Source organism: Crinia signifera, chromosome 4, assembly GCF_055691185.1.
Source record: "Crinia signifera chromosome 4, ASM5569118v1, whole genome shotgun sequence".
NCBI lineage: Eukaryota > Metazoa > Chordata > Amphibia > Anura > Myobatrachidae > Crinia > Crinia signifera.
The window spans coordinates 7,286,370-7,312,774 of NC_139220.1; the positions used below are offsets into that span (position 1 = coordinate 7,286,370).

Consider the following 26,405-nt stretch of genomic DNA (forward strand, 5'->3'; position numbering starts at 1 on the left):
CAGGGACGTGCCCTAGGTGACAGCAGGGTGTCAGTCAGCAATAAAGACCTGGAGGGCTCAAGCTTGCCCGTGCCAAATAAAGGGGCGTACGGACTTATTAGGAAGTGTAACGGGCGCTGTTGGAGTTAACAATTTTGTTTGGGAAGGGAGCAAGCACAGCAGTAGTTTGTCATTGTAGGACAATGTGCCAGGTTATTTGGCACCGTATGTGTATCGCAGATCATGTATGCTGCATTGCATTTGACATGGTGAGATAATTGCTTGTTCCCTAACGGGTGTCATTGTCAATATCTGAAGCTGCAAATGGTTGTCAGTGCTGTCCGCTGCATTGGGTTGTCCTGTCAGTGCTGTGCGCTCCATTGTGGTGTCCTGTCAATGCTGTGCGCTGCATTGGGGTGTCCTGTCAATGCTGTGCGCTGCATTGGGGTGTCCTGTCAGTGCTGTGCGCTGCATTGGGGTGTCCTGTCAGTGCTGTGTGCTGCATTGGGGTGTCCTGTCAGTGCTGTGCGCTGCATTGGGTGTCCTGTCAGTGCTGTGCGCTGCATTGGGGTGTCCTGTCAGTGCTGTGCGCTGCATTGGGGTGTCCTGTCAGTGCTGTGCGCTGCATTGGGGTGTCCTGTCAGTGCTGTGCGCTGCATTGGGGTGTCCTGTCAGTGTTGTGCGCTGCATTGGGTGTCCTGTCAGTGCTGTGCGCTGCATTGGGGTGTCCTGTCAGTGCTGTGCGCTGCATTGGGGTGTCCTGTCAGTGCTGTGCGCTGCATTGGGGTGTCCTGTCAGTGTTGTGCGCTGCATTGGGTGTCCTGTCAGTGCTGTGCGCTGCATTGGGGTGTCCTGTCAGTGCTGTGCGCTGCATTGGGGTGTCCTGTCAGTGCTGTGCGCTGCATTGGGGTGTCCTGTCAGTGTTGTGCGCTGCATTGGGTGTCCTGTCAGTGCTGTGCGCTGCATTGGGGTGTCCTGTCAGTGCTGTGCGCTGCATTGGGGTGTCCTGTCAGTGCTGTGCGCTGCATTGGGGTGTCCTGTCAGTGCTGTGCGTTGCATTGTGTTGTCCTGTCAGTGTTGTGCGCTGCATTGGGGTGTCCTGTCAGTGTCGTGCGCTGCATTGGGGTGTCCTGTCAGTGCTGTGCGCTGCATTGGGGTGTCCTGTCAGTGCTGTGCGCTGCATTGGGGTGTCCTGTCAGTGTTGTGCGCTGCATTGGGTGTCCTGTCAGTGCTGTGCGCTGCATTGGGGTGTCCTGTCAGTGCTGTGCGCTGCATTGGGGTGTCCTGTCAGTGTTGTGCGCTGCATTGGGGTGTCCTGTCAGTGCTGTGCGCTGCATTGGGGTGTCCTGTCAGTGCTGTGCGCTGCATTGGGGTGTCCTGTCAGTGCTGTGCGTTGCATTGTGTTGTCCTGTCAGTGTTGTGCGCTGCATTGGGGTGTCCTGTCAGTGCTGTGCGCTGCATTGGGGTGTCCTGTCAGTGCTGTGCGCTGCATTGGGGTGTCCTGTCAGTGTTGTGCGCTGCATTGGGTGTCCTGTCAGTGCTGTGCGCTGCATTGGGGTGTCCTGTCAGTGCTGTGCGCTGCATTGGGGTGTCCTGTCAGTGTTGTGCGCTGCATTGGGGTGTCCTGTCAGTGCTGTGCGTTGCATTGTGTTGTCCTGTCAGTGTTGTGCGCTGCATTGGGGTGTCCTGTCAGTGTCGTGCGCTGCATTGGGGTGTCCTGTCAGTGCTGTGCGCTGCATTGGGGTGTCCTGTCAGTGCTGTGCGCTGCATTGGGGTGTCCTGTCAGTGTTGTGCGCTGCATTGGGGTGTCCTGTCAGTGCTGTGCGTTGCATTGTGTTGTCCTGTCAGTGCTGTGCGCTGCATTGGGGTGTCCTGTCAGTGCTGTGCGCTGCATTGGGGTGTCCTGTCAGTGCTGTGCGTTGCATTGTGTTGTCCTGTCAGTGTTGTGCGCTGCATTGGGGTGTCCTGTCAGTGTTGTGCGCTGCATTGGGGTGTCCTGTCAGTGCTGTGCGTTGCATTGTGTTGTCCTGTCAGTGCTGTGCGCTGCATTGGGGTGTCCTGTCAGTGCTGTGCGCTGCATTGGGGTGTCCTGTCAGTGCTGTGCGTTGCATTGTGTTGTCCTGTCAGTGTTGTGCGCTGCATTGGGGTGTCCTGTCAGTGCTGTGCGTTGCATTGTGTTGTCCTGTCAGTGTTGTGCGCTGCATTGGGGTGTCCTGTCAGTGTCGTGCGCTGCATTGGGGTGTCCTGTCAGTGCTGTGCGCTGCATTGGGGTGTCCTGTCAGTGCTGTGCGCTGCATTGGGGTGTCCTGTCAGTGCTGTGCGTTGCATTGTGTTGTCCTGTCAGTGTTGTGCGCTGCATTGGGGTGTCCTGTCAGTGTCGTGCGCTGCATTGGGGTGTCCTGTCAGTGCACATGCCAGCAATCTATATATTTCTGGATCCACTGGGCACCAATGAAAATCCTAAGCCAGAAATATATAGATTGCTGGCACATGCCAGCAATCTATTTAGCACCACTGGGCACCAATGATGCTATGGGAATGCATCCTTACTGTTAACAGGCAACAATTCCACTGATTGGTTGTTGCCTGTGTAGTGTCATTTGTGCTGTAAAAACGTTTTGAAGAGCTAAAACGTTTTACCTGCAATGGGAATGGTACTTAAATGGCATTTGAAACTGTAATCTGCTGCAGTGGGAATGCTAAATACCATTTAAGATTACCTGTAAACTTAAACGGGTCTGCAGTGGGAAAGCAGCATAAAAGTGATGTTTTACTGATACCCCTTTCCCACTGCAGGCTTTACACGTGTAAATGCCGTTTTTTTAGCCTTTTTAAACGGCTAGAGCTGCAGTGGGAAAGCTCCAGGTTGCTTTACACGGGTAACAAATACCGGTTTTTGTTACCCGTGTAAAAAGCAGTGTTTTTAACGTGTAAGAGCCGTTTTTTCGGCAGTGGGAAAGGGGTAGCCCTTACACGTTAAAAAAAAAAACGGCATGGGGTCCCCCCCCCAATGCCGTAACCAGCACCAGGCTGAAGGAGCCGGGGCTGGTATTAAAAAAATCAGGAAACCCGACAAATAGGGGTTCCCTGATTTTTTACAACCAGCCCCAGGCTCCAGGTCCGGGGCTGGTTCCCAAAATACGGGGGACAAAATGACTAGGGGTCCCCCGTATTTTAAGAACCAGCCCCAGGCACAACCAGCCGGCAGGGTAATGCCACAGCCGGGGGACACTTATGATATAAGTTCCCGCGGCCAAAGCATTAACCCTACCGACCAGTCAGCCTGGCCAGGGGCCCTGGGGGAGTGGGGACCCCCCCAATAAAGGGGTCCCCCCCCTCCAGGACTTACCTGACCAGGCTGAAGCCTGGTGCTGTCCTCGATGCCCCTGGGCGGTGGGCATCGAGCTGATGGTATGGTGTAAAAAATAGAATAAAAACCATTGTCTTTTACTGGTGAACTATGAGTCCCAGCAAGCCTCCCCCGCAAGCTGGGACTTGGAGAACCACAAGTCCCAGCCTGCGGGGCATTAAAGGGCCCGCTGGGTCTTGTAGTTCCACAGTAAAAGAAAGAGTTAAATAAACACACTGACACACGTGAAAAATAAAAGTTTAATACATACATAACACATACATACTGATACTTACCTATCTTGAGCCCGTAGGTAGCCCTGGTCCTGATGTCCTGGTCCGTGTCGGCGTCTGTATCCATGTCGGCATCCCTGTCGGCGACGGCGGTCCGGAGTCCGAAGAAATCCATTTGGGAAGCTGTGGAAGGAAACCATACTCACCTGTCCCAGCGCGACGTAGTCCAGGTAAGGTCTTTGCAAAAAAAACAAACCGACACCCGAACCAAGCGAACAGGCAGAGAGCCGCACGGTGTGTTTACATCGTGCGGCTCCGCCCCCGAATGCCGCTATTGGCCGCCTTGCGGCCTAGCGGCCAATCAGGAGCCGCTAGGCCGCAAGGCGGCCAATAGCGGCATTCGGGAGGCGGAGCCGCACGATGTAAACAAACACACGTGCGTCTCCGTCAGTCCGGTCTGGTTTCGGGTGTCGGTTTTTTTTTTTTGCAAAGACCTTACCTGGACTACGTCGCGCTGGGACAGGTGAGTATGGTTTCCTTCCACAGCTTCCCAAATGGATTTCTTCGGACTCCGGACCGCCGACGCCGTCGCCGACAGGGATGCCGACATGGATACAGACGCCGACACGGACCAGGACATCAGGACCAGGGCTACCTACGGGCTCAAGATAGGTAAGTATCAGTATGTATGTGTTATGTATGTATTAAACTTTTATTTTTCACGTGTGTCAGTGTGTTTATTTATCTCTTTCTTTTACTGTGGAACTACAAGACCCAGCGGGCCCTTTAATGCCCCGCAGGCTGGGACTTGTGGTTCTCCAAGTCCCAGCTTGCGGGGGAGGCTTGCTGGGACTCATAGTTCACCAGTAAAAGACAATGGTTTTTATTCTATTTTTTACACCATACCATCAGCTCGATGCCCACCGCCCAGGGGCATCGAGGACAGCACCAGGCTTCAGCCTGGTCAGGTAAGTCCTGGAGGGGGGGGACCCCTTTATTGGGGGGGTCCCCACTCCCCCAGGGCCCCTGGCCAGGCTGACTGGTCGGTAGGGTTAATGCTTTGGCCGCGGGAACTTATATCATAAGTGTCCCCCGGCTGTGGCATTACCCTGCCGGCTGGTTGTGCCTGGGGCTGGTTCTTAAAATACGGGGGACCCCTAGTCATTTTGTCCCCCGTATTTTGGGAACCAGCCCCGGACCTGGAGCCTGGGGCTGGTTGTAAAAAATCAGGGAACCCCTATTTGTCGGGTTTCCTGATTTTTTATTACCAGCCCCGGCTCTTTCAGCCTGGTGCTGGTTACGGCAGTGGGGGGGACCCCACGCCGTTTTTTTTTTTTTAAATTCTCCCCCCCCCCCCTATCTTTACACTGCTTAAACGGGTTTTTAAACGGGTAAGTGGGAATGTGACAAAACAGCTTTTAAACGGTAATTTACCGTTTAAAAGCTGCAGTGGGAAAGAGTCTTTATGGCTCTTACCCGTTTAAAGACCCGTTTAAAAAAAACGGGTCATTACCCGTGTAGGCAGTGGGAAAGCAGCATAAGTATTATTTCTCTAGGTGCACCAAGAAAAGGCACTCTTTTCTGTCCTCCTTAAAATATTTTTCTTTTGTGGTTGACCGAGTTTTCTTTTCTGTTTGTCCAGTTCCTGCTATCCACTGTCTCCTAAAGGGATTCATTAATTCTTTATTTATGGTATGGTATAGTAGTGCATAGTTGTGTTTTGTCTTGTTAATGTTTTTGTTTTGTTTTACAAGTGTAATTCATGGTCCTTTACTGCCACCTCATGGTAGAAACTGTAACTGTATTACTATATTTGCCAATTCATTTTAAATGTTATATAATACCCCTTTCACATCGCACTTTTAAAACGGTAAATTGCCGTTTTTTTCCCTTTTTAAAACGTTTAAGCCTGCACTGTGAATGCACCACAGCCGATTTACCTTTTAAGGTTAACTGGCATTTCGAACCGTGTAAAAAGCAGAGTCCTACACGGTTCCTTGCCGTTTTTTGTGCAATGTGAATGTGTACAATGTGTCTGAAACGGTATTTCAGGCAAACAACACAAGCTACAGAGCAGTGATAGGCTGTCCCCCAGGCAATGTTGACACTCTGGCTTGAAACGTGTTGGGGTTGAAACGGTTTGACTGCTATGTTGAATGAGACTTAACCGGTATTTAAAACGGTAATCTGCGGCAATGTTAAGGCTCTGACCCGTTTTAATTACCGTTTTAAAATACCGTTTTTTAAAACGTGTCGGCGTTGACAAAGTGGTATAAGTCAATTGGTTCCGCCTATGACTTTGGGGCGAATGGAACTTTGTTTGTTCTTCCCCTTGTACAGGGTTTGTATAAAAAGTAATGAGACCAAATTCTGGAAAACATATTTATTGAAGATATCGCTACAAACAATAAAAATTATTTAAATTAGAAATAAGACCCTAGTGTGTCGACAATTCTGCCAATGAGATGTCCGCGCTTGGAAGGTGCCCTGGAAGTCCTTTTCCGGAACATCCTTCAAGCAGCGCGTCAAAGCCACTTTAAGCTCAGCTATGGTCCCATGGCGATGTCACCAGATCGGGACTGGGGAAGCGTTGCAATGCTGTTACGGGCCAGGTAGTTGTTGACTACGAAGCTGGTGTGGTTTGGTGCATTGCCATGAAACAGCAGCTTTTCATAGGCTTTCACTCCCGAACACTTTCTTGATCATGGCTAACGCCTTCATAGCCGATGGCGTAGCGCTGTTCGATAGAACGTTGCATTTTAAGCTTCAGCCGAGTCTAGGGACAGGGGTCCAGTAAAAGCACAATACCAGCCGCACAGGAGCTCGTAGGCGACTCAGTGCGTGTTGAAGCTGACTTCCCCCTCCATCGAACCCGCCTGGAGCATGCGTGCTGCGATGTACAGTCGTGTCAGCAAAAAATAGGTCTCATTACTTTTATACAAACCCTGTATAGTTGCTTCTATTTGTCCCTCTACACTAAGGGCCTTATTCTGATTGAGTCGGATGGCTCCGAATGCGGACGGACGGCCGATGTTTTATGTTTGCGCATTTGCAGTGGCATATCTGCTCATGTGTGAACGCCTTGTACGTCCGAACACGGTGTGAATTCTGTGCAGAAGATTATCGGTCGGACCCATCCGAGCAGGGGGTGGAGAGGAGAGTGAAGGGGTGTTTTGGCTCATTACCGTAATCCCCGTGTTTCATGGGCGTTCCCATGAAAACTCTGGGCGTAAGTATGGTAATGCAGCCGTGACGCACGTGTGGGGGGCGGACATATGATATAGCCGGATATCAGCCGCCCGCCCATATCCCTGCTTTCATACGGAAATGCCCGAGTGGTCTGGAGCACTTGTGGCTGGCTGACTGCTCGGTCCAGCATTCGGTGGTCGGCGACCATTGGAGGATGGGGGAGGTTCCCACAGATAGGGGAGGTGTTCGCATGAAACATCCGCTCGTGGTCCATTTACTCGGCATTTTACCTCATTCGGACGGTGTGAGCGATCCGTATGGTAGGCGGGGCTAAGAACGGTGGCCATCTGAAAATACGCATTTGACGAGTCAATCAGAATAAGGACCCAAGGGCCTTATTCTAGTTTGCTCTTTCTGACAAAATCCTTCTTAGATGGACAAAACCATGTGCACTGCAGGTGGGGCAGATGTAACTTGTGCAGAGAGAATTAGATTTGGGTGGGGTTTTACTTCAAAGTGAGATCTATATTGCAGTGTAAAAATAAAGCAGCCAGTATTTACCCTGTTTGCACATTACAGGTAGAAGACATCCCCCCGTATGCACATTACAGAGAGGTGTCCCCCCCTGTATACAGATTACAGAGAAAAGGCATCCCCCTGTATGCACATTACAGAGAGAAGGTGTCCCCCCTGTATGCACATTATAGAGAGAAGGCATCCCCCTGTATGCACATTACAGAGAGAAGGCGTTCCCCCCTGTATGCACCTTACAGAGAGAAGGCGTCCCCCCTGTATGCACCTTACAGAGAGAAGGCGTCCCCCCCTGTATTCACATTATAGAGAGAAGGTGTCCCCCCCTGTATGCACCTTACAGAGAGAAGGCGTCCCCCCTGTATTCACATTCTAGAAAGGTTTCCCCCCCTGTATGCACATCACAGAGATAAGGCATCCCCCCCCCCGTATGCACATTACAGAGAAAAGGCACCCCCCCCGTATGCACATTACAGAAAAAAGGCGTTCCCCCATGTATGCACCATACAGAAAGAAGGCGCCCCCCCTGTATTCACATTATAGAGAGAAGGTCCCCCCCTGTATGCACATTACAGAGAGAAGGCGTCCCCCCTGCATTCACATAATAGAGATAAGGCATCCCCCCCTGTATGCACATTACAGAGAGAAGCCCCCCGTATGCACATTACAGAGAGAAGGCGTCCCCCCCCTGTATGCACATTACAGAGAGAAGGCACCCCCCCTGTATTCACATTATAGAGAGAAGGCTTCCCCCCCTGTATGCACATTATAGAGAGAAGGCATACCCCCCTGTATTCACATTCTAGAGAGAAGGCGTCCTCACATGTATGCACATTAGAGAGAGAAGGCGTCACCCCCTGTATGCACATTACAGAGAGAAGGCGTCCCCCCCCCTGTTTGCACATTACAGAGAGAAGGCATCCCCCCGTATGCACATTACAGAGAGAAGGTGTCCCCCCCTGTATGCACATTACAGAGAGAAGGCATACCCCCCGTATGCACATTACAGAGAGAAGGTGCCCCCCCCTGTATGCACATTACAGAGAGAAGGCGTTCCCCCCTGTATGCACCTTACAGAGAGAAGGCGTCCCCCCTGTATGCACCTTACAGAGAGAAGGCGTCCCCCCCTGTATTCACATTATAGAGAGAAGGTGTCCCCCCCTGTATGCACCTTACAGAGAGAAGGCGTCCCCCCTGTATTCACATTCTAGAAAGGTTTCCCCCCCTGTATGCACATCACAGAGATAAGGCATCCCCCCCCCCGTATGCACATTACAGAGAAAAGGCACCCCCCCCCCGTATGCACATTACAGAAAAAAGGCGTTCCCCCATGTATGCACCATACAGAAAGAAGGCGCCCCCCCTGTATTCACATTATAGAGAGAAGGTCCCCCCCTGTATGCACATTACAGAGAGAAGGCGTCCCCCCTGTATTCACATAATAGAGATAAGGCATCCCCCCCTGTATGCACATTACAGAGAGAAGCCCCCCGTATGCACATTACAGAGAGAAGGCGTCCCCCCCCTGTATGCACATTACAGAGAGAAGGCACCCCCCCTGTATTCACATTATAGAGAGAAGGCTTCCCCCCCTGTATGCACATTATAGAGAGAAGGCATACCCCCCTGTATTCACATTCTAGAGAGAAGGCGTCCTCACATGTATGCACATTAGAGAGAGAAGGCGTCACCCCCTGTATGCACATTACAGAGAAAAGGCGTCCCCCCCCCCCCTGTTTGCACATTACAGAGAGAAGGCATCCCCCCGTATGCACATTACAGAGAGAAGGTGTCCCCCCCTGTATGCACATTACAGAGAGAAGGCATACCCCCCGTATGCACATTACAGAGAGAAGGTGTCCCCCCCTGTATGCACATTACAGAGAGAAGGCGTTCCCCCCTGTATGCACCTTACAGAGAGAAGGCGTCCCCCCTGTATGCACCTTACAGAGAGAAGGCGTCCCCCCCTGTATTCACATTATAGAGAGAAGGTGTCCCCCCCTGTATGCACCTTACAGAGAGAAGGCGTCCCCCCTGTATTCACATTCTAGAAAGGTTTCCCCCCCTGTATGCACATCACAGAGATAAGGCATCCCCCCCCCCGTATGCACATTACAGAGAAAAGGCACCCCCCCCCCCGTATGCACATTACAGAAAAAAGGCGTTCCCCCATGTATGCACCATACAGAAAGAAGGCGCCCCCCCTGTATTCACATTATAGAGAGAAGGTCCCCCCCTGTATGCACATTACAGAGAGAAGGCGTCCCCCCTGTATTCACATAATAGAGATAAGGCATCCCCCCCTGTATGCACATTACAGAGAGAAGCCCCCCGTATGCACATTACAGAGAGAAGGCGTCCCCCCCCTGTATGCACATTACAGAGAGAAGGCACCCCCCCTGTATTCACATTATAGAGAGAAGGCTTCCCCCCCTGTATGCACATTATAGAGAGAAGGCATACCCCCCTGTATTCACATTGTAGAGAGAAGGCGTCCTCACATGTATGCACATTAGAGAGAGAAGGCGTCACCCCCTGTATGCACATTACAGAGAGAAGGCGTCCCCCCCCCCTGTTTGCACATTACAGAGAGAAGGCATCCCCCCGTATGCACATTACAGAGAGAAGGTGTCCCCCCCTGTATGCACATTACAGAGAGAAGGCATACCCCCCGTATGCACATTACAGAGAGAAGGTGTCCCCCCCTGTATGCACATTACAGAGAGAAGGCATCCCCGCATATGCACATTACAGAGAGAAGGTGTTCCCCCCCCGTATTCACATTATAGAGAGAAGGCGTCCACCCCTGTATGCACAATATAGAGAGAAAGCGTCCACCCCTGTATGCACACTACAGAGAGAAGGTGTGTCCCCCTGTATGCACATTACAGAGAGAAGGCATCCCCCCTGTATGCACAATATAGAGAGAAAGCGTCCACCCCTGTATGCACACTACAGAGAGAAGGTGTGTCCCCCTGTATGCACATTACAGAGAGAAGGCATCCCCCCTGTATGCACAATATAGAGAGAAGGCGTCCACCCCTGTATGCACACTACAGAGAGAAGGTGTGTCCCCCTGTATGCACATTACAGAGAGAAGGCGTCCCCCCCTGTATTCACATTATAGAGAGAAGGTGTCCCCCCTGTATGCACCTTACAGAGAGAAGGCGTCCCCCCTGTATTCACATTCTAGAAAGGTTTCCCCCCCTGTATGCACATCACAGAGATAAGGCATCCCCCCCCCGTATGCACATTACAGAGAAAAGGCACCCCCCCCCCCCCGTATGCACATTACAGAAAAAAGGCATTCCCCCATGTATGCACCATACAGAAAGAAGGCGCCCCCCCTGTATTCACATTATAGAGAGAAGGTCCCCCCTGTATGCACATTACAGAGAGAAGGCGTCCCCCCTGTATTCACATAATAGAGATAAGGCATCCCCCCCTGTATGCACATTACAGAGAGAAGCCCCCCGTATGCACATTACAGAGAGAAGGCGTCCCCCCCCTGTATGCACATTACAGAGAGAAGGCAACCCCCTGTATTCACATTATAGAGAGAAGGCTTCCCCCCCTGTATGCACATTATAGAGAGAAGGCATACCCCCCTGTATTCACATTCTAGAGAGAAGGCGTCCTCACATGTATGCACATTAGAGAGAGAAGGCGTCACCCCCTGTATGCACATTACAGAGAGAAGGTGTCCCCCCCCCCCTGTTTGCACATTACAGTGAGAAGGCATCCCCCCCGTATGCACATTACAGAGAGAAGGTGTCCCCCCCTGTATGCACATTACAGAGAGAAGGCATACCCCCCCGTATGCACATTACAGAGAGAAGGTGTCCCCCCTGTATGCACATTACAGAGAGAAGGCATCCCCGCATATGCACATTACAGAGAGAAGGTGTTCCCCCCCCGTATTCACATTATAGAGAGAAGGCGTCCACCCCTGTATGCACACTACAGAGAGAAGGCATCCCCCCCGTATGCACATTACAGAGAGAAGGTGTCCCCCCCCTGTATTCACATTATACAGAGAAGGCGTCCACCCCTGTATGCACACTACAGAGAGAAGGCATCTCCCCCCTGTATGTACATTATAGAGAGAAGGCATCCCCCCCTGTATGCACATTACAGAGAGAAGGTGTGTCCCCCTGTTTGCACATTACAGAGAGAAGGCATCCCCCCTGTATGCACAATATAGAGAGAAAGCGTCCACCCCTGTATGCACACTACAGAGAGAAGGTGTGTCCCCCTGTATGCACATTACAGAGAGAAGGCATCCCCCCTGTATGCACAATATAGAGAGAAGGCGTCCACCCCTGTATGCACACTACAGAGAGAAGGTGTGTCCCCCTGTATGCACATTACAGAGAGAAGGCATCCCCCCTGTATGCACAATATAGAGAGAAGGCGTCCCATGAATACACATTACAGAGATCATGCATACCCCCAATGTATGCAAATTATAGAGAGAAGGCATCCAACCATGTATGCACATTATAGAGAGAAGGCGTCCCATGTATACACATTATAGAGAAGACATCCCCCTGTATGCACATTACAGAGAGCAGACATCCCCCTGTATGCACATTACAGAGAGCAGACATCCTCCTGTATGAACATTACAGAGAGAAGTCATCCCCCCTGTATGCACATTACAGAGAGAAGACATCCCCCCTGTATACACATTATAGAGAGCGGACGTCCCCCTGTGTATGCACATGATAGAGAGCGGCCGTCCCCCCATGTATGTACATGATAGAGAGCAGGCATCCCCCTATGTATGCACATTGCAGAGAGCAGGCATCCCCCCATGTATGTACATTATAGAGAGCAAGCATCCCCCTATATCCAGTGGTTCCCAAACTGTGTGCCGTGGCTCCCTGGGGTGCCTCAGGACACATGCAGGGGTGCCTTGGGTTGGTCGTCCAGGACCAATTCAAATTATTTATGATCAATTATTTCTGGACGAAACCAGTGCTGGTGGCTGCCAATCATAAAATGTGTACAATCAGAACCAAACCCTGCCCTTTACCACATAACTGACCCTAAGAAGCACATATAAACACAATCTACTAAATTTGATATATATTTTTGGGGGCCTAGGGTGCCTTGGAAAAATTCTGATACTCTAGGGTGCCGTGATTAGAAAAAGATTGGGAACCTCTGCCCTAAATGCACATTATAGAGAGCAGGCATCCCCCTATGTACTGTATGCACATTATAGAGAGAATTCATACCCCTGTGTATACACTTTATACAGAGCAGCCATTCCCCCCTGTATGCACATTATACAGAGCAGCCATCTCCCCATGTATGCACATTACAGAGAGAAGGCATTCCCCCCTGTGTATGCCCATTATGGAGAGCAGCCACCCCTCTGTGTATGCCCATTATAGAGAGTTGCCATCCCCCCTGTGTATACACTTTATACAGAGCAGCCATTCCCCCCTGTATGCACATTATACAGAGCAGCCATCCCCCCTGTGTATGCCCATTATAGAGAGCTGCCATCCCCCCTGTGTATGCCCATTATAGAGAGCAGTCACCCCCCTGTGTATGCCCATTATAGAGAGCAGCCATCCCCCCTGTGTATGCCCATTATATAGAGCAGCTATCCCCCTGTGTATGCCCATTATAGAGAGAAGGCATTCCCCATGTGTATGCCCATTATAGAGAGCAGCCACCCCCCCTGTGTGCCCATTATAGAGAGAAGGCAGTCCCCCCTGTGTATGCCCATTATAGAGAGCAGCCATCCCCCCTGTGTATGCCCATTATATAGAGCAGCCACCCCTCTGTGTATGCCCATTATAGAGAGCTGCCATCCCCCTGTGTATGCCCATTATAGAGATTAGCTATTCCCCCCTGTGTATGCCCATTATAGAGAGCAGCCATCCCCCCCTGTGTATGCCCATTATATAGAGCAGCCATCCCCCTGTGTATGCCCATTATATAGAGCAGCCATCCCCCCTGTGTATGCCCATTATAGAGAGCTACCATCCCCCTGTGTATGTCCATTATGGAGAGCTGCCATCCTTCCTGTGTATGCCATACACAGATAGTGTATGCCCATTATAGAGAGCAGCCATCCCCCCTGTGTATGCCCATTATAGAGAGCAGCCATCCCCCCTGTGTATGCCCATTATAGAGAACTACCATCCCCCTGTGTATGTCCATTATGGAGAGCTGCCATCCCCCTGTGTATGTCCATTTTGGGAGCTGCCATCCCCCTGTGTATGTCCATTATAGAGAGCTGCCATCCTTCTTGTGTATGCCCATTATTGAGAGAAAGCATCCCCCTGTCTATGTACATTACAGAGAGCAGGCATCCCCCCATGTATGCACATTACAGAGAGCAGGCATCCCCCCATGTATGCACATTACAGAGAGCAGGCATCCCCCCATGTATGCACATGACAGAGAGCAGGCATCCCCCCCTGTATGCACATGACAGAGAGCAGGCATCCCCCTATGTATGCACATGAGAGAGTGCAGCCCCCCCCCCCCCATGTATGTGCATTACAAAGAGCAGCCCCCCCCCCATGTAGGCAGGACAGGCATCATCCCATGTATGCACTTTATAGAGAGAAGACATAACCCCATGTATGCACATTACAGAGACCAGGCATTCCCCCATGTATGTACATTACAGAGAGCAGGCATCCCTCCCATGTATGCGCATTACAGAGAGCAGGCATCCCCCCCATGTATGCACATTACAGAGAGCAGTCATCCCCCCATGTATGCGCATTACAGAGAGCAGTCATCCCCCCATGTATGTGCATTACAGATAGCAGTCATCCCCCCATGTATGTGCATTACAGAGAGCAGGCATCCCCCCATGTATGCGCATTACAGAGAGCAGTCATCCCCCCCATGTATGCGCATTACAGAGAGCAGGCATCCCCCCATGTATGCGCATTACAGAGAGCAGGCATCCCCCCATGTATGCGCATTACAGAGATCAGGCATCCCCTCCCCCATGTATGCGCATTACAGAGAGCAGGCATCCCCCCATGTATGTGCATTACAGATAGCAGTCATCCCCCCATGTATGCGCATTACAGATAGCAGGCATCCCCCCATGTATGTGCATTACAGGGAGCAGTCATCCCCCCATGTATGCGCATTACAAAGAGCAGTCATCCCCCCATGTATGCACATTACAGGGAGCACTCATCCCCCCCTGTATGCGCATTACAGATAGCAGTCATCCCCCCATGTATGCGCATTACAGATAGCAGTCATTCCCCCATGTATGCGCATTACAGAGAGCAGTCATCCCCCCATGTATGCGCATTACAGATAGCAGTCATCCCCCCCATGTATGCACATTACAGAGAGCAGGCATCCCCCCATGTATGCACATTACAGATAGCAGGCATCCCCCCCATGTATGCACATTACAGAGAGCAGGCATCTCCCCATGTATGTGCATTACAGATAGCAGTCATCCCCCCCCTGTATGCGCATTACAGATAGCAGTCATCCCCCCCATGTATGCACATTACAGAGAGCAGTCATCCTCCCATGTATGCGCATTACAGAGAGCAGTCATCCCCCCATGTATGCGCATTACAGAGAGCAGTCATCCCCCCATGTATGTGCATTACAGATAGCAGTCATCCCCCCATGTATGCGCATTACAGAGAGCAGGCATCCCCCCATGTATGCGCATTACAGAGAGCAGTCATCCCCCCCATGTATGCGCATTACAGAGAGCAGGCATCCCCCCATGTATGCGCATTACAGAGAGCAGGCATCCCCCCATGTATGCGCATTACAGAGAGCAGGCATCCCCTCCCCCATGTATGCGCATTACAGAGAGCAGGCATCCCCCCATGTATGTGCATTACAGATAGCAGTCATCCCCCCATGTATGCGCATTACAGATAGCAGTCATCCCCCTATGTATGTGCATTACAGGGAGCAGTCATCCCCCCATGTATGCGCATTACAAAGAGCAGTCATCCCCCCATGTATGCACATTACAGGGAGCACTCATCCCCCCCTGTATGCGCATTACAGATAGCAGTCATCCCCCCATGTATGCGCATTACAGATAGCAGTCATTCCCCCATGTATGCGCATTACAGAGAGCAGTCATCCCCCCATGTATGCGCATTACAGATAGCAGTCATCCCCCCCATGTATGCACATTACAGAGAGCAGGCATCCCCCCATGTATGCACATTACAGATAGCAGGCATCCCCCCCATGTATGCACATTACAGAGAGCAGGCATCTCCCCATGTATGTGCATTACAGATAGCAGTCATCCCCCCCATGTATGCGCATTACAGATAGCAGTCATCCCCCCCATGTATGCACATTACAGAGAGCAGTCATCCCCCCATGTATGCGCATTACAGAGAGCAGGCATCCCCCCATGTATGCGCATTACAGAGAGCAGTCATCCCCCCATGTATATGCATTACAGATAGCAGTCATCCCCCCATGTATGTACATTACAGATAGCAGTCATCCCCCCATGTATGCACATTACAGAGAGCAGTCATCCCCCCATGTATGCACATTACAGAGAGCAGCCCCCCCCCATGTATGCGCATTACAGAGAGCAGTCATCCCCCCCATGTATGCGCATTACAGGGAGCAGTCATCCCCCCATGTATGCGCATTACAGATTGCAGTCATCCCCCCATGTATGCGCATTACAGAGAGCAGTCATCCCCCCATGTATGCGCATTACAGATAGCAGTCATCCCCCCATGTATGCACATTACAGAGAGCAGTCACCCCCCCATGTATGCGCATTACAGATAGCAGTCATCCCCCCATGTATGCGCATTACAGATAGCAGTCATCCCCCCATGTATGCGCATTACAGATTGCAGGCATCCCCCCATGTATACGCATTACAGGTAGCAGTCATCCCCCCATGTATGTACATTACAGAGAGCACTCATCCCCCCATGTATGCACATTAAAGATAGCAGTCATCCCCCCCATGTATACGCATTACAGAGAGCAGTCATCCCCCCCATGTATACGCATTACAGATAGCAGTCATCCCCCCATGTATGTACATTACAGAGAGCAGTCATCCCCCCATGTATACGCATTACAGATAGCAGTCATCCCCCCATGTATGTACATTACAGAGAGCAGGCATCCCCCCATGTATGCACATTACAGATAGCAGTCATCCCCCCCATGTATGCGTATTACAGAGAGCAGTCATCCCCCCATTTATGTACATTACAGAGAGCAGGCATCCCCCCATGTATGTACATTACAGAGAGCAGGCATCCCCCCATGTATGCACATTACAGATAGCAGTCATCCCCCCCATGTATGCGCATTACAGAGAGCAGTCACCCCCCCCCCATGTATGCGCATTACAGAGAGCAAATAATCCCCCCCATGTATGCGCATTACAGAGAGCAGGCATCCCCCCATGTATGCGCATTACAGAGAGCAGTCATCCCCCCATGTATGCACATTACAGAGAGCAAATAATCCCCCCCATGTATGCGCATTACAGAGAGCAGGCATCCCCCCCATGTATGCGCATTACAGAGAGCAGGCATCCCCCCATGTATGCACATTACAGAGAGCAGTCATCCCCCCCATGTATATGCATTACAGGTAGCAGTCATCCCCCCATGTATGCACATTACAGAGAGCAGTCATCCCCCCATGTATGCACATTACAGTGATAAGGCATCCCCCCCATGTATGCACATTACAGATAGCAGTCATCCCCCCCATGTATATGCATTACAGAGATCAGGCATCCCCTCCCCCCATGTATGCACATTACAGTGATAAGGCATCCCCCCATGTATGCGCAGGGCAGGCATCCCCCCCATGTATGCAGGACAGGCTTGCATTGCCGCCATAGCTCCGTCCTGTGTGTGAATCAGAGCCCCCCTCCCCAGTGTGAGTGCTGGAGACAGGGGCCGGCTCTGTGTGGGGACAGCCCAGCCCCCCTGATGCTTTGTTGCAGTGACGATGGTGTGAGCAATGAACATCGCTGCCGCTGCTGCCTCCTTCTCCCGGGCACAGGATGGCTCTTCCATTGAGGGAACCCGAGCTGGGGCTGCAGCCCCGGGGGAGTCCCCCCAGCAGCGGGAGGCTACTGACTGATACAGTGTAACCCAGAGGTGAGAGGCGCCAGCAGCTGGAGGCAACATTGTGGCCGGGTGCGGGGAGACGTGGTGTGCTCTGTGTGTTTATATACGTGTGTGTGTATGAATGTATGAATAGGTTTATATGGGCGTGTGTGTATGTATGTATGTATGTATGTGCAGGTATATGTATATATGTATGTTTGTGTTTATGGGTAGGTGTGTGTGTATGGATGGATGTAAGTTTGTATATGCTACAGGCCTGGTACAAGCAGTGTATCGTGTACATGCAGTCTATAGGGTACCGGCATTGTATAGGGTACATGCAGAATGTATAGGTTACAGGCAGTGTATAGGGTACATGCAGTGTATAGGGTACATGCAGAATGTAAAAGGTACATGCAGTGTATAGGGTACAGACAGCGTATATGGTACATGCAGAATGTATAGGGTACATGCAGAATATATAGGGTGCAGGCAGTGTACAGGACACATGCAGAATATATAGTGTACAGGTAGTGTATAGGGTACATGCAGAATATATAGGGTACAGGTAGTGTTTAGGGTACATGCAGAATGTATAGGGTACAGGTAGTGTATAGGGTACAGGTGTATAGGGTACAGGCAGAGATGGCAAATTGTATAGGTTACAGGCAGTGTATAGGGTACATGCAGTGTATAGGGTACATGCAGAATGTAAAAGGTACATGCAGTGTATAGGGTACAGACAGCGTATAGCAGGGCTGGGCAACACCGGCCCTCCAGATGTTAATGAACTACACATCCCAGGATGCTTTGCATTAGTTTTGCTATGTGGCCATGCAGAAACTGATGCAAGGCATGCTGGGATGTGTAGTTCATCAACATCTGGAGGGCCGGAGTTGCCCAGCCCTGGCGTATAGGGCACATGCAGAATGTATAGGGTACAAGCAGAATATATAGGGCACATGCAGAATGTATATGGTACATGCAGTGTATATGGTACAGGCAGTGTATAGGGTACATGCAGAAATTATAGAGTACAGGCAGTGTATAGAGTACATGCAGAATGTATAGGGTACAGGCAGTGTACAGGGCACATGCAAAATGTATAGGGTACATGCAGAAAGTATAGAATACATGCAGAATGTATAGGGTGCAGGCAGTGTACAGGACACATGCAGAATATATAGTGTACAGGTAGTGTATAGGGTACATGCAGAATATATAGTGTACAGGTAGTGTATAGGGTACATGCAGAATATATAGGGTACAGGTAGTGTTTAGGGTACATGCAGAATGTATAGTGTACAGGTAGTGTATAGGGTACAGGCAGAGATGGCAAATTGTATAGGGTACATGCAGTTTATAGGGTACATTAAGAATGTATAGGGTACATGCGGAATGTATAGGTCACATGCAGTGTATAGGGTATATGCAAATATGGCAGAATGTATAGGGTACAGACAGTGTATATGGTACATGCAATGTATAGGGTACATGCAGATATGGCAGAATGTAAAGGCAGTGACTGCATAATGTATAGGGTACAGGCAGTGTGCATAGGGTGAAGTCAGTGATGGCAGAATGCATAAGGTACAGGCAGTGACTGTGGAATGTATAAGGTACAGGCAGAGTATAGGGTGCAGGCAGTGTATAGGGTACAGGCAGTGACGACAAAATGTATAGGGTACAGACAGTTATGGCAGAATGTATAGGGTACAGGCAGTGTATAGGGTACAGGCAGTGATGGCCGAATGTATAGGGTACAGGCAGTGTATGGGGTACAGGCAGTGACGGCAGAATGTATAGGGTACAGGCAGTGTAGGTACAAGCAGTGACAGCAGAATGTATAAGGGTACATGTAGTGTATGGGGTGCAGGCAGTGACGGCAGAATGTACAGGGTACAGGCAGTGTATAGGGTACAGGCAGTAATGGCAGAATGTATAGGGTGCAGGCAGTGTCTACGTAATGCATAGGGTACAGGCAGTGTGTATATGGTACAGACAGTAATGGCAAAATGTATAGGGTACAGGCAGTGTGTATAGGGTACAGACAGTGACGGCAGAATTTATAGGCTACAGGCACAGAAGGCAAATTTTATAGGGTATATACAGTGCATAGGGTACATGCAGTGTATAGGGTACATTAAGAATGTATAGGGTACATGCAGAATGTATAGGGCACATGCAGTGTATAGGGTATATGCAAATATGGCAGAATGTATAGGGTACAGATAGTGTATATGGTACATGCAATGTATAGGGTACATGCAGATATGGCAGAATGTATTGGATACAGACAGTGTATAGGGTACTGGCATTGATGAAACAATGTATAGGGTACATGCAGTGTATAGGGTAAAGGCAGTGTGTATAGGGTTCTGGCAGTGATGGCAGAATATATAGGGTACAGGCAGTGTGTATAAGGTACAGGCATTGAAGGCAGAATGTATAGGGTGCAGGTAGTGACGGCAGAATGTATAGGGTACAGGCCGTGTGTATAGGGTGAAGGCAGTGACGTCATAATGTATAGGGTACAGACAGAGTATAGGGTACAGGCAGTGACAGCAGAATGTATAGGGTACAGACAGTGTGTATAGGGTAAAGGCAGTGACGTCATAATGTATAGGGTACAGGCAGTGACAGCAGAATGTATAGGGTACAGACAGTGTGTATAGGATAACGGCATAATGTATAGGGTACAGGCAGTGTGTATAGGGTGAAGGCAGTGACTGCATTATGTGTAGGGTACATGCAGTGTATAGGGTATAGGCAGTGTATAGGGTACAGGCAGTGATGACAGAATGTATAGGGTACAGACAGTGATGACAGAATGTATAGGGTACAGGCAGTGACAACAGAATATATAGGGTACAGACAGTGATGGCAGAATGTATAGGGTACAGGCAGTGTATAGGGTACAGGCAGTGACTGCAGAATGTATAGGGTACAGGCAGTGTATAGGGTACATGTAGTGTATAGGGTACAGGCAGTGACGGCAGAATGTATAGGGTACAGGCAGTGTATGGGGTACAGGCAGTAATGGTAGAATGTATAGGGTGCAGGCGGTGTCGACGGAATGCATAGGGTACAGGCAGTGTGTATAGGGTACAGGCAGTGTATATGGTACAGACAGTAATGGCAAAATGTGTAGGGTACAGGCAGTGTGTATAGGGTACAGACAGTGACAGCAGAATGTATAGGGTACAGGCAGTGATGGCAGAATGTATAGGGTACAGACAGTGTATAGGGTACATGCAGTGTGTATAGGGTACAGACAGTGTATAGGGTACAGGCAGAATGTAATAGGGTGCAGGCAGTGTCAATGAAATGCATAGGGTACAGGCAGTGTATAAGGTACAGACAGTAATGGCAAAATTTATAGGGTACAGACAGTAACGGCAAAATGTGTAGGGTACAGACAGTGTATAGGATACAGGCAGTGTATAGGGTAGAGGCAGTGTCGGCAGAATGTATAGGGTACAGGCAGTGATGGCAGAACCCCTGGCTTATCTCTGGCATTGGTCACCCCCTGCACCGGAGACAGCACAGAGACATGTTGGTTGGATCCGGGGCCTACTAGTACTGGCAGGATGGGCAGGCCTTGCACCTAGGCCACAGTATGTGCTGGATGTGATACAGGGACCTAGGAGAGATGGCTGCAGGAATAAGTGTACACGCTGTGAGCAGACAAGGGTTTCAGGGCTGCAGGAATCATTCGGTTGGCATTGCCGACACACAAGCTTCCTAGAAAGGGAGACCTGGGTGCTGGCAAAGGGTGGCACTATCAGTGGCATCATGGAAGCCTGGCCCCCTTACCAGGAGGAGAGAAAGTTACTGGGAGAGGACTGTGCTGTATGTTATAATGAACGTTCTCAAAGGACTGTGCTGTATGTTATAATGAAAGTTATCGGAGGACTGTGCTGTATGTTATAATGAACGTTATCAGAGGACTGTGCTGTATGTTATAATGAACGTTATCGGAGTACTGTGCTGTATGTTATAATGAACGTTATCGGAGTACTGTGCTGTATGTTATAATGAACGTTATCGGAGGACTGTGCTGTATGTTATAATGAACGTTATCAGAGGACTGTGCTGTATGTTATAATGAACGTTATCGGAGGACTGTGCTGTATGTTATAATGAACGCTCTCAGAAGACTGTGCTGTATGTTATAATGAATGCTCTCAGAGGACTGTGCTGTATGTTATAATGAACGTTCTCAGAGGACTGTGCTGTATGCTATAATGAACGTTATCGGAGGACAGTGCTGTGTGTTATAATGAACGTTCTCGGAGGACTGTGCTGTGTGTTATAATGAACGTTATCGGAGGACTGTGCTGTATGTTATAATGAACGTTATCGGAGGACTGTGCTGTATGTTATAATGAACGTTATCGCAGGACTGTGCTGTGTGTTATAATGAACGTTATCGGAGGACTGTGCTGTGTGTTATAATGAACGTTATCGGAGGACTGTGCTGTGTGTTATAATGAACGTTCTCAGAGGACTGTGCTGTATGTTATAATGAACGTTATCGGAGGACTGTGCTGGGTGTTATAATGAACGTTCTCGGAGGACTGTGCTGGGTGTTATAATGAACGTTCTCGGAGGACTGTGCTGTGTGTTATAATGAACGTTATCGGAGGACTGTGCTGTATGTTATAATGAACGTTCTCGGAGGACTGTGCTGTATGTTATAATGATTGTTCTCGGAGGACTGTGCTGTATGTTATAATGAACATTCTCGGAGGACTGTGCTGTATGTTATAATGAACGTTCTCGGAGGACTGTGCTGTGTGTTATAATGAATGTTCTCGGAGGACTGTGCTGTATGTTATAATGAACGTTCTCGGAGGACTGTGCTGTATGTTATAATGAACGCTCTCGGAGGACTGTGCTGTGTGTTATAATGAACGTTCTCGGAGGACTGTGCTGTGTGTTATAATGAACGTTATCCGAGGACTGTGCTGTATGTTATAATGAACGTTCTCGGAGGACTGTGCTGTAGGTTATAATGAACGCTCTCAGAGGACTGTGCTGTATGTTATAATGAATGTTATCGGAGGACTGTGCTGTATGTTATAATGAACGTTATCAGAGTACTGTGCTGTATGTTATAATGAATGTTATCAGAGGACTGTGCTGTATGTTATAATGAACCTTATCGAAAGACTGTGCTGTATGTTATAATGAACGTTATCGGAGGACTGTGCTGTATGTTATAATGAACGTTCTCAGAGGACTGTGCTGTATGTTATAATGAACGCTCTCAGAGGACTGTGCTGTGTGTTATAATGAATGTTATCAGAGGACTGTGCTGTATGTTATAATGAACGTTATCAGAGGACTGTGCTGTATGTTATAATGAACGCTCTCAGAGGACTGTGCTGTATGTTATAATGAATGTTATCGGAGGACTGTGCTGTATGTTATAATGAACGTTATCGGAGGACTGTGCTGTACTGTATATTATCATGAACGTTATCAGAGGACTGTGCTGTATGTTATAATGAACGCTCTCAGAGGACTGTGCTGTATGTTATAATGAACGTTATCAGAGGACTGTGCTGTATGTTATAATGAACGTTATCGGAGGACTGTGCTGTATGTTATAATGAACGCTCTCAGAAGACTGTGCTGTATGTTATAATGAATGCTCTCAGAGGACTGTGCTGTATGTTATAATGAACGTTCTCAGAGGACTGTGCTGTATGCTATAATGAACGTTATCGGAGGACAGTGCTGTGTGTTATAATGAACGTTCTCGGAGGACTGTGCTGTGTGTTATAATGAACGTTATCGGAGGACTGTGCTGTATGTTATAATGAACGTTATCGGAGGACTGTGCTGTATGTTATAATGAACGTTATCGCAGGACTGTGCTGTGTGTTATAATGAACGTTATCGGAGGACTGTGCTGTGTGTTATAATGAACGTTATCGGAGGACTGTGCTGTGTGTTATAATGAACGTTCTCAGAGGACTGTGCTGTATGTTATAATGAACGTTATCGGAGGACTGTGCTGGGTGTTATAATGAACGTTCTCGGAGGACTGTGCTGGGTGTTATAATGAACGTTCTCGGAGGACTGTGCTGTGTGTTATAATGAACGTTATCGGAGGACTGTGCTGTATGTTATAATGAACGTTCTCGGAGGACTGTGCTGTATGTTATAATGATTGTTCTCGGAGGACTGTGCTGTATGTTATAATGAACATTCTCGGAGGACTGTGCTGTATGTTATAATGAACGTTCTCGGAGGACTGTGCTGTGTGTTATAATGAATGTTCTCGGAGGACTGTGCTGTATGTTATAATGAACGTTCTCGGAGGACTGTGCTGTATGTTATAATGAACGCTCTCGGAGGACTGTGCTGTGTGTTATAATGAACGTTCTCGGAGGACTGTGCTGTGTGTTATAATGAACGTTATCCGAGGACTGTGCTGTATGTTATAATGAACGTTCTCGGAGGACTGTGCTGTAGGTTATAATGAACGCTCTCAGAGGACTGTGCTGTATGTTATAATGAATGTTATCGGAGGACTGTGCTGTATGTTATAATGAACGTTATCAGAGTACTGTGCTGTATGTTATAATGAATGTTATCAGAGGACTGTGCTGTATGTTATAATGAACCTTATCGAAAGACTGTGCTGTATGTTATAATGAACGTTATCGGAGGACTGTGCTGTATGTTATAATGAACGTTCTCAGAGGACTGTGCTGTATGTTATAATGAACGCTCTCAGAGGACTGTGCTGTGTGTTATAATGAATGTTATCAGAGGACTGTGCTGTATGTTATAATGAACGCTCTCAGAGGACTGTGCTGTATGTTATAATGAACGCTCTCAGAGGACTGTGCTGTGTGTTATAATGAATGTTATCAGAGGACTGTGCTGTATGTTATAATGAACGTTATCAGAGGACTGTGCTGTATGTTATAATGAACGCTCTCAGAGGACTGTGCTGTATGTTATAATGAATGTTATCGGAGGACTGTGCTGTATGTTATAATGAACGTTATCGGAGGACTGTGCTGTACTGTATATTATCATGAACGTTATCAGAGGACTGTGCTGTATGTTATAATGAACGTTATCGGAGGATTGTACTGTATGTTATAATGAACGTTATCGGAGGACTGTGCTGTATGTTATAATGAACGTTATCGGAGGACTGTGCTGTATGTTATAATGAATGTTATCGGAGGACTGTGCTGTATGTTATAATGAACGTTATCGGAGGACTGTGCTGTATGTTATAATGAACGCTCTCAGAGGACTGTGCTGTATGTTATAATGAATGTTATCGGAGGACTGTGCTGTATGTTATAATGAATGTTATCGGAGGACTGTGCTGTATGTTATAATGAACGTTATCGGAGGACTGTGCTGTATGTTATAATGAACGTTCTCAGAGTACTGTGCTGGATGTTATAATTAATGCTCTCAGAGGACTGTGCTGTACTGTATGTTATAATGAACGTTATCAGAGGACTGTGCTGTATGTTATAATGAACGTTATCGGAGGACTGTGCTGTGTGTTATAATGAATGTTATCAGAGGACTGTGCTGTATGTTATAATGAACGTTATCAGAGGACTGTGCTGTATGTTATAATGAATGCTCTCAGAGGACTGTGCTGTATGTTATAATGAATGTTATCGGAGGACTGTGCTGTATGTTATAATGAACGTTATCGGAGGACTGTGCTGTACTGTATGTTATCATGAACGTTATCAGAGGACTGTGCTGTATGTTATAATGAACGTTATCGGAGGACTGTACTGTATGTTATAATGAACGTTATCGGAGGACTGTGCTGTATGTTATAATGAACGTTATCGGAGGACTGTGCTGTATGTTATAATGAATGTTATCGGAGGACTGTGCTGTATGTTATAATGAACGTTATCGGAGGACTGTGCTGTATGTTATAATGAACGCTCTCAGAGGACTGTGCTGTATGTTATAATGAATGTTATCGGAGGACTGTGCTGTATGTTATAATGAATGTTATCGGAGGACTGTGCTGTATGTTATAATGAACGTTATCGGAGGACTGTGCTGTATGTTATAATGAACGTTCTCAGAGGACTGTGCTGGATGTTATAATGAATGTTATCAGAGGACTGTGCTGTATGTTATAATGAATGTTATCAAAGGACTGTGCTGTATGTTATAATGAACGTTATCGGAGGACTGTGCTGTATGTTATAATGAACGTTATCGGAGGACTGTGCTGTACTGTATGTTATAATGAACGTTATCAGAGGACTGTGCTGTATGTTATAATGAACGTTATCGGAGGACTGTGCTGTATGTTATAATGAACGTTATCGGAGGACTGTGCTGTATGTTATAATGAATGTTATCGGAGGACTGTGCTCTATGTTATAATGAATGTTATCGGAGGACTGTGATGTATGTTATAATGAATGTTATCGGAGGACTGTGCTGTATGTTATAATGAACGCTCTCAGAGGACTGTGCTGTATGTTATAATGAACGTTATCGGAGGACTGTGCTGTATGTTATAATGAACGTTCTCAGAGGACTGTGCTGTATGTTATAATGAATGTTATCGGAGGACTGTGCTGTATGTTATAATGAATGTTATCGGAGGACTGTGCTGTATGTTATAATGAACGTTATCGGAGGACTGTGCTGTATGTTATAATGAACGTTCTCAGGACTGTGCTGTATGTTATAATGAACGTTATCAGAGGACTGTGCTGGATGTTATAATGAATGTTATCAGAGGACTGTGCTGTATGTTATAATGAACATTATCGGAGGACTGTGCTGTGTGTTATAATGAACGCTCTCAGAGGACTGTGCTGTGTGTTATAATGAACGTTTTCGGAGGACTGTGCTGTATGGGTACTTATGTATTATCTGGGCTCCCATGTTAAATGCACCCCATTTTTTCATACCCCCACTATCCAACTACGCATGGAGTTGATTTTATATAGTGTGGCGAGCGCAGCGAGCCACCGTGCCCGAAGCGTGGCGAGCGCAGCGAGCCCCGCGAGGGGATGC

At 48.5% G+C, this 26,405-nt stretch overlaps 1 protein-coding gene across 1 annotated transcript in view; it reads left to right on the forward strand.

Moving 5' to 3' along the window:
* The first annotated feature begins 17,112 nt into the window (after nucleotides 1-17,112).
* Nucleotides 17,113-26,405, forward strand: part of GPR19 (G protein-coupled receptor 19) — a 37,482-nt gene continuing 28,189 nt past the window's right edge. Inside the window, exon 1 of the mRNA XM_083180908.1 lies at nucleotides 17,113-17,411. The gene's annotated coding sequence lies outside the window, so the exon portion shown is untranslated. The remainder of the gene's footprint in view (nucleotides 17,412-26,405) is intronic.